The sequence below is a fragment of the Arvicola amphibius genome, chromosome 5 (assembly GCF_903992535.2).
Source record: "Arvicola amphibius chromosome 5, mArvAmp1.2, whole genome shotgun sequence".
Lineage (NCBI taxonomy): Eukaryota > Metazoa > Chordata > Mammalia > Rodentia > Cricetidae > Arvicola > Arvicola amphibius.
This window is the reverse complement of record NC_052051.1, coordinates 98,057,490-98,065,690: the sequence shown is the minus strand read 5'-3', so window position 1 is coordinate 98,065,690 and position 8,201 is coordinate 98,057,490. Positions and strand designations below refer to the sequence as shown.

Below are 8,201 nucleotides of genomic sequence, written 5' to 3'. Positions count from 1 at the left end.
CTAGTGGCCTGTTTTGAGTCAGGTGTGTGCATAGCTTCCTCATTGGCTCCCGGGGACAGACCTCTCTCCACAGAACAGAGCAGGACAGAACATCTGGGCAGAAACACGTGACATGTAGCCACAGGGCAGGGGTGGGGGTGGGGGCGAATTGCGAATTAGGTCTAGAGGACTCAGATGAGGCAAGATTATTATTTTCACTTAAAGGCATAAATTGAGTTGAAGACATTTTCCATAGAAGAGAAAATTTCTATCTTGGTTTGTATTAACCCGTTGGCTATAAATTCTACTCCATCTTGCCTAATGTATCTGCAGGCTTATGTCCTCCCTCCAGTTGCTAATTTGAGTTTCTTTTCTAGGACGCTGCATGTGTTTGAAGCTGTCTTTTTCAGTTTCTCAGAGGTAAGCATCAGGGTGACACAAAAGGCAGCTGATGGGTCTGCAGCCTGCGTGGATGCGCCCTGGAGAAAACTCCAGGTGTCCTGTTGCATCTTCCCTGTAGCATCCTGGTACACACGTGGCTCTAGAGCACTGTGCCAGGTTCACGAGGTCGCTGCTACTCGGTTGGTCCTCTCTGCTCAGAGTCCACATCCCTTGAGCTTGGGAGGCGGAGTCTCAGCACTGTTTAAACAACTCTTCAGGTCATGGTGACCTAAGTTGTGTGGGTTGCTTCTCTCTCTCTCTCTCTCTCTCTCTCTCTCTCTCTCTCTCTCTCTCTCTCTCTCTCTCTCTCTCTCTCTCTCCTCTCTCTCTCTCTCTCTCCTCTCTCTCTCTCTCTCTCTCTCTCTCTTTCTCTCTCTCTCTGTCAGTCTTCTCTTGTTCTTATAATTTGGTTTAAATGTTTGGGGGTAGGAGTGGGAACTAACTTTCCATTTTCTTTTAATCTCTATGTTTTAATATTTATTAGTTTGTTTGGTTTGCCTGCTTGTTTGTTTATTTCAGGAATGGGGGTTAATTTGTCTAATAGCATCTTGTGAAAGTAAAACAATGTTTAACTAAATAACTCACTAGTGGTGATGGCCAGGTCCTAATACCTGTGGTTATACACTTGGGTGGTTTTGTATATATAGTGTAATATATACTATATATATTGTTATATGTCATAATAGTTTAGCACAGCTGTGGGTGCACACACCTCCAGCCTAGTCCCCAGTTTGGACTGTGTGTGTGGTTCAGGGAAGATGGCCTCAACGGTCCTCCCTCAGATGTGTTTATAGCTCTACTAGTTTGGTGTTGTTTCTTTATTCATTGTTGAGGAAGTTTCTCACTTCCTGGAACTCAGTAGGCTAGGCTGGCTAGCTGGCCGGAACCTCAGGAATCCACCTGTCTCCATTTCCCTCCTGTTAGGATGGCAAATAGCATTTCTTTCTTTCTTTTTTTAAATCATGCATTCTGGGAAACAAACAAGAACTTTGCCAACTGATGTCCCTACCTTTATTTATTCATTTTTTTTAAAATAACAACTTTTTTGTGGTTTTCATCATAATATTTAAGATCTTTTCTATACGAAAATTGGCCCGACTAAAGTGTGCTGCTCTGTACACAGCAGCTTTTATTTTCTTTATATATATATATATTCATTATTTATTTATTTTGACCCACATGTGGAGATCTGAGGGCAACTTTCTACAGTTGACTCTCTCTTCCCCCTGTGTGGGACCTAGGGGATCAAACTCAGGTTGTTAAGCTTGGCAGCAAGCACTGAGCCATCTCACTGGGGGACCAAGGGGAAGTTCTTGTTTCTTACTTCAGTGTTTTTGACAGTTTCATTATCTGCAGCAGATAACTATTTGGTACACGTTAAATAAATAAGGAAATGCTGTGGTATACAGATCAGCACATTTCTGTCAAGTTAATTTTTCATATAAACACCAGAAACTAAGATTCTAAATATTATAATAAAAATCACAAAAGTACATTATATACTCTGTATTATTAACACCATTTTTTGTTGTTTTGTTTGTGATTCAAGATCAATATCAAGAAGAACCATTGCTCGGACCATAGGCACTATCTGAAGCCGCTCCTTTCCCATTTGGCTCTCCTTGTGTTATTGAGGTGCTGGACCTTGCACACACTAGGGAAATGATCAAGCCCTCAGCTACATTCCCCACCTCATTTGTTGCTTTCTAATCATCACCACTGCATGGCAAGGGTTGTTTAAAAGACATCAAGGAAAGGCAAATACTTTCTGTGGGAGAAAGCAAAGAAAACTTCAACCACAAGATGCACAAATGTGAAGGCCCTTGATTCCCCTGCATCTCACAGCAGGTGAGCTATGCTCTGCTTCCCCCTGGAGCTTTTGCCAAGTTGAAACTCAGTGAAAATTCTGACAGAACAATGTGAATCACAGTAGGGGGAAAACTTTCTAAGTAGACTCTCTCTGGGGACCAGTCGGCTGGATTCTGTTTTACAAAGTGGAACGTCCCTTGAATTCGAGAGCAGCCTCACTTCTCATTGTAGGAGCCATGATGAGCTAAATATGAACAAATGACCCAAAGGGAGTGCTTTACTTCCAAGCATTCTCACCTGCCAGGGTAGGACTCAGCCATCGATAAACTTAATAGAGGCCTGAGTCTCAGTAGTTTACCCTGAAGCAATACCTGGCTGCAGGAAGAACCACAAACTGAGATTACTTGAGCACCACCCTAGAACAGACCATCCAGAGGAAATGCCTAACGTTCCAACTGCTGTAGATAGGATCACCTGCCAGCACACTCACCAGGACACCCCTAGACAAATGTTAGCCAATCAGGGGTCCTGGACCTCAAAAATCCTTCACCCCCACCTTTACTACTATAAAAACCCAACTCTAACTGAGCTCGGGGCTCTCTGTTTATTCCAATATGTTGGACATGCGGAGAGACCAATTTTGCAAACTTGCATAAAATAAAGGCTCTTTGCTTTAACATATGGGACTCGGTCTCCTTGTTGGCTTTTGGGAGACTTCATGGATTTGGGCAAATCTGACATTTCATGAACATTATATTTTTGAATCCCTGTAGATGAAGTTCACACTGGACTCAATCAGAAAAAGCCTGTGTATCGAAGTGGAACATACTGTCCTAGGTACACTTTGAAGAAATTACCTTCAACTGCAAATAAATCTCTCACCCAATCAAAAGTATATCTAGCTGAATGAAAGAGGTTGCTTGTTATTTTCTGCAGGATTCTGGACTGTTTGCATGGATTCCCTGCAACTTCTGGGCATGCTTTAGGTTGGCGATGACTCATTGAACAGAAAGGCATCTTTCACTGCTAAAGAGAAGACATGTTTAAACAGAGCATTCTTAATCCTTCTTAAACAGGAGGCTACCCAGATGACAGTTCAGCCCTTCTTATGCTGTGCTTTCATGCAGGTGAGTCATAATTAGAAGTTACAGGATTCAGGTATTGTAAAGCCAAACAGAAAAATGAAAAAAAAAGTTGGAACAAGTTGGCGGGTTCATGATGAATCCAAAATATATGATACTTTAAACAGTGTATTGTTATGATAAGACAATTTAAAATTTGGGTATTGTGCTTCATAATGGTGGGGAATGCATTAACATGTGGGAGGTGTCTCAGAGGAGCTGCAGCCTATTAATCTCAGGTCTGGTAGGCTAAATCCAGGGCCTTGCGGATGCTGAACATGCAGACACTTTCACTTTTCTTCATGGAAACTCTGATACTGGCTCATCTTGGCCAAGAAAATCCTTAAAATGAAGATTCTTTATGCACACAGCGTGCTTCGAAATTCCCACCTGCAGACTGGACAAACTAGCAATCAGACACTGGTATAAACAATGAAGAGAAGGGGGCTGGGGAGGGCATGGCTGCATTAGGAGGAAGCTGGCTTTGAGGTGTTGTTATGAATACGCCTACATAAAACATAACCAGGGTTTCCCTGTATGTCAGCAAGTGTTCTGCAAGATGCATCTTTACGTATGTTCAGATAACACCTGCTTTTACTGATGAAGGGACAGGTGTCTGTGTGTCTCACATGACATTTACTGATGTAAATGTGTAATCAGATGACATTTACTGATGAGGGAGGGAGCTGCAGTCTCAAGTTGAGAAAGTTAGTGTAATTTCCATCGTTATAAGAGAACAGAAGCTAAGGCTAAATCCTGAAGCTGCCCCATCCAGTATTTAAGTCAATCAACTCCTGGTGACTGACTTGACTTTCTGAATTGTTTTCTTCATAATGTTTGAATTATGAAGGAAAAAAAGGAGGAAAAAAGTACTATATAGAAGTACTATATAGAAGGAAAAAATGTCAGGAGGGCATTACTAGAAACGGAAGTTCTAAAAATGTAACTGTCTGAAATAAGAAAACATATTCTACCATGAAAATCAGAAAGGACAGTAAAAGCAGATGGTTAGGTCTCAGGGAAGCATCAGAGACGGAGCACCAGGGCCCAAGAGTCATCATAGTGGAAAAAGACAAAAGCGAGGAGAAATTAATCAGGAGCATGCCAGATGGACCCAGAAGATACAGCTTGCATGGTAGAGACATTTGAAAGATGGGAGATAGAGGGGAGAGGAGAGAGGGGGAGGGAAAGAGAGGGGGGAAAGAAGAAAAAGGAAGAGGGGGAAGAGGGAGGGGATGAGGAAGGAGGAGGTGGGGGGGGGAGAGGTGATGGAGCAAGAGAACCAATAAGAAAAAAACAACAAAACCAACAAACAACAACAACACTGGAAACCTCTTTTGGAATGGCGTAGAAAGTATCCCTAAAAGTTTTGAAAGTGAAAGAGGCCTGAGTATGTTAGTAAATTGCTACTGCTAACAGATGAAACATTTTGTTTCCATATTATAGGTCTTAGCTTCTTTCTTTCTTTGGAGAGTCTTCTGCTCATCCTAGGGTATATGTTACTGTCTTTTTCATGTCTTTCTCCTCTTCTCTTGTTGCTTATATTTAAAGCTATACTATTTTTTCTTGATAAACTCCAATTTACTTCATTAAAAATAAATTTTAAAAGGAAAGTCTGGAATGACATTAAGAAAATGCTAGAGATGGCCACTCTTCTATACCCCACCCTCCCAATAACACGTCATGTAAGAATTTAGAAATGCACAAGTGTCATGTAGTTGAAGTGATAAATGAGGAGACTTGAGGGATGGCTCAGTCCTTAGGAGCACTGGCTACACTTCTGGAGGGACTGGGCTTGGTTCCCAGCACCCACACTGATGCTCATAACTCTGTTTAAGTCCAGCTCCAGGAGATGCAGTGTCTTCTATGTGCACCAGACAGGCAAGTGATGCAGACACTAAATGCCAGCAAAACTCTGATACACACAACATGATAAATGAGGTAGCGAAAGTAGGGTTTGTTCATGCATTCTGCCTTTGTGACAGATGCTAGGAATTGTTCTAGGTCCGAAACAGGTTTTCCATTCCCATTAGGGTAGTTTTTTAAACCATATTATTTTTATGATCTACTTTAGGAAAAAGCCACAGTTGTGGATGGAATGTGATGGGGAACAAGGTAGAGTAATAAAAGTATTCTAATGATTTCATTTTTGGCAAAAGGGATACATGGATGAATTTTCGGGGAGAAAAAGGGATTATTTTATTGATATTAAAAATAAGGAATTCAGTAAGATGCAGTGGTTACCAGCACTTGGGAAGCAGAGGCAGGTGAAACTCTGTGAGTGAGAGACCTGGTCTCCAGAGTGAGTTCCAGGATAGTCAAGGTTACACAGTGGAACCCTGTTTCAAAAAACAAAACAAAACAAAACAACAACAACAACAACAAAGACTTATAGATTTAAAGGCATCATGGTTTCAACAGAGTATGACAGAGAAGAAACAGGAGATTGTGCAGTTTAAGAGCAGACGAAGGAGCACAGGGACTGGGTTTACATCACAAGCATCCACGTGAACACCTAGTCTGTGTGGTGTCCTGCCTGCAGTCCCAGCATGGTTATCCTGCTGCACTAGTTTAATTGCTGAGGTCTGGATTCAAGAGAAAGACTTGGCATCAAATATATGCTGGAGAGTAATCAAGGAAGACAGTGGGATTCAACCTCCAGCCTTCATATGCACACCCCCATGATCGCATACACAAGGAAGATACACATGTATGCAACCCCACCCCCCCCCCCCCCACACACACAGATGGGGGAAAGAGCTAAGATTCTCAACTCTGGGAACTTGTGGTAGTCTTCCATAGTGAATCAGAGGCTTCTAGGCTGTGTGTGTATAACCAAATTCCTGCCAATGGAGTAGGAAGAGAGATGCTGTGCAAAACTGGGGACAAAACTTGAAAGAAAATGTCTTGCCTTGGTTTTGCCCTTCCTCCAGTGGAAGATAAATGTGTTCACAGGTGAGCTGTGGCCTAGGATCTGAGTGCTGCAAAACTAAACGTGGAACTAACCAGGAGACATGGGGAGCAGGGCCACCCAGAACCTGGACAGACCTTTGTGTGACTCGGAGTACGTTAGAAGTGATAAAGGGCGATGGCTTATTCATCTCCTCCTCCTCCTCTTTCCCTCCTTCTTCTATTTTATTTTATGTGTATGGTGTTTTACATGTGTGTGTGTGTGAGAGAGAGAGAGAGCGAAAGAGAGAGAGGAGAGAGGAGAGTGAGAGAGAGAAGAGAGAGAGAGAGAGACAGAGAGAGAGAGAGAGAGAGAGAGAGAGAGAGAGAGAGAGAGAGAGAGAGAGAGAGAGAGACCATGCCTGCTGAGGTCTGAAGAACAGAAAGCTGCATTGGAGCCACTGGAAATGGAATTACAGATAATTGCAGCCATCATCCATCCTGTGGGTACTGGTAGCTGAGCTCTGGTGTCCTGGAAGAATAGCCAGTGCCCCTAACCAGTAGGCAATGTCTCCAGTTCTGTCAGCTTCTTAATTTCTTTATATGGTACCCTTTGGTATAATGTTATAGAAATTCATACTGGAAGTGGTACAGATATCACATAGAATCAGTGATGTGATTTTGATATGAAAATCTACTAACAGCAAGGGCAAAATAAGGTGGGCTGGAAAGATGATCACTCATTCATACGCAGAAAACAACTGACAGCAGTATTACATGTGATGCTATGCAAGACGAATAATTTGTTCACTAAACTAGGTGCAGTGGCTGGACACTTCCAGAAAGAGTGTATGATGAAGCATGGAAGTTAAAAAACAGGTGTGTTAAGGAGTAATATTAAAAATAGATATGCAATCAACGATAAGGAGACACACTTTCTGTTTTCAGGACCCATGCTGCTGAGCTAGCAATTTGCATAGCACAGTAGAATCCTCAGACACAAGCAGTCCTAGGAGAAAATCAACTCTCCAATGTGCCTTAGAAGAGATGGCCATCTCCCTGGAGGCAGGAGAGCAGCAAGGACCATGGACAAAGGCACTCTTCTCAGAAGGGTGAGGAGCCAGGACTCATGTCTCCTGCTACAACAGGGATCATAGCTCCACGTCTTTCTCCCCGCAGTGCTACATCCACCCCCTTTCCCCCCTGATTGGTAGTTTCTGTCACAGTTACCCTGTTCCTATTTTTTGGGAGGTGGGGCAGAGGTCAGAAGAAGACAACATGTTGATCTGATGAAGAAGCCTGTGTTTCAACCAAGGACCCTGAACTTTGATCTGGGATAAAGTCACAATCAGATTTTGGATTACTTCCCTTAGAAATCAAATAGAGCCTTTTATTTGTGGAAATGAATCAACATCTAAGTAACTTGTAGCTAGAACCACAAGCCAGGGCTACCTATCTATCTAACTCCTTTCTCCTGACTTGTGTAATAGCACTGATTAAGCTGAGTGTGTTTTTCTTTATGTTTCCCAGGGTCCTTTGTGATGGCAGGAATGTGGTTTCTCCTGCAAGTGTAATGGGAGCAGCATTGATGGATATAATTTCTGCTTTATCATTTTAAAGATAAGTAAAAACTCGTAGCCTAGGGCTTGAAAGATGTGTGGTGTAGGAGAAGCGCCCAGATCTTGGAGGAGAGAAGACCAGAGAGGTGGATGCAGCCAGTCCAGCTCATGTGCAAACTCAAATTTTTATTCTGCCAAAAACAATCCAGGCTTGGTATAATATAAGAAAAAATTAATTGATGAGAAGATTAAAAGAAGAGCTAGCTTGGCCTTTACCTGAGAGCAAGAGTTTTGTTTGTCATGTGTCCGTCCTGGTTACTAGGTACTCATGTACACTCAGTAAGATGGTTCTAATCTGACCTCATTACCCTAAAGACCAGAGATGGGGTGACTGCCATGTGTG

The 8,201-nt window shown here is 42.5% G+C and overlaps 1 long non-coding RNA gene across 1 annotated transcript; it reads left to right on the top strand.

Moving 5' to 3' along the window:
- Positions 1–2,061: 2,061 nt before the first annotated feature.
- Positions 2,062–7,434, top strand: LOC119814027. Its single transcript, XR_005285346.1, has 3 exons — positions 2,062–2,268; positions 3,166–3,356; positions 7,188–7,434. It is a non-coding gene; the product is annotated as an uncharacterized LOC119814027 (long non-coding RNA).
- Positions 7,435–8,201: the final 767 nt, after the last annotated feature.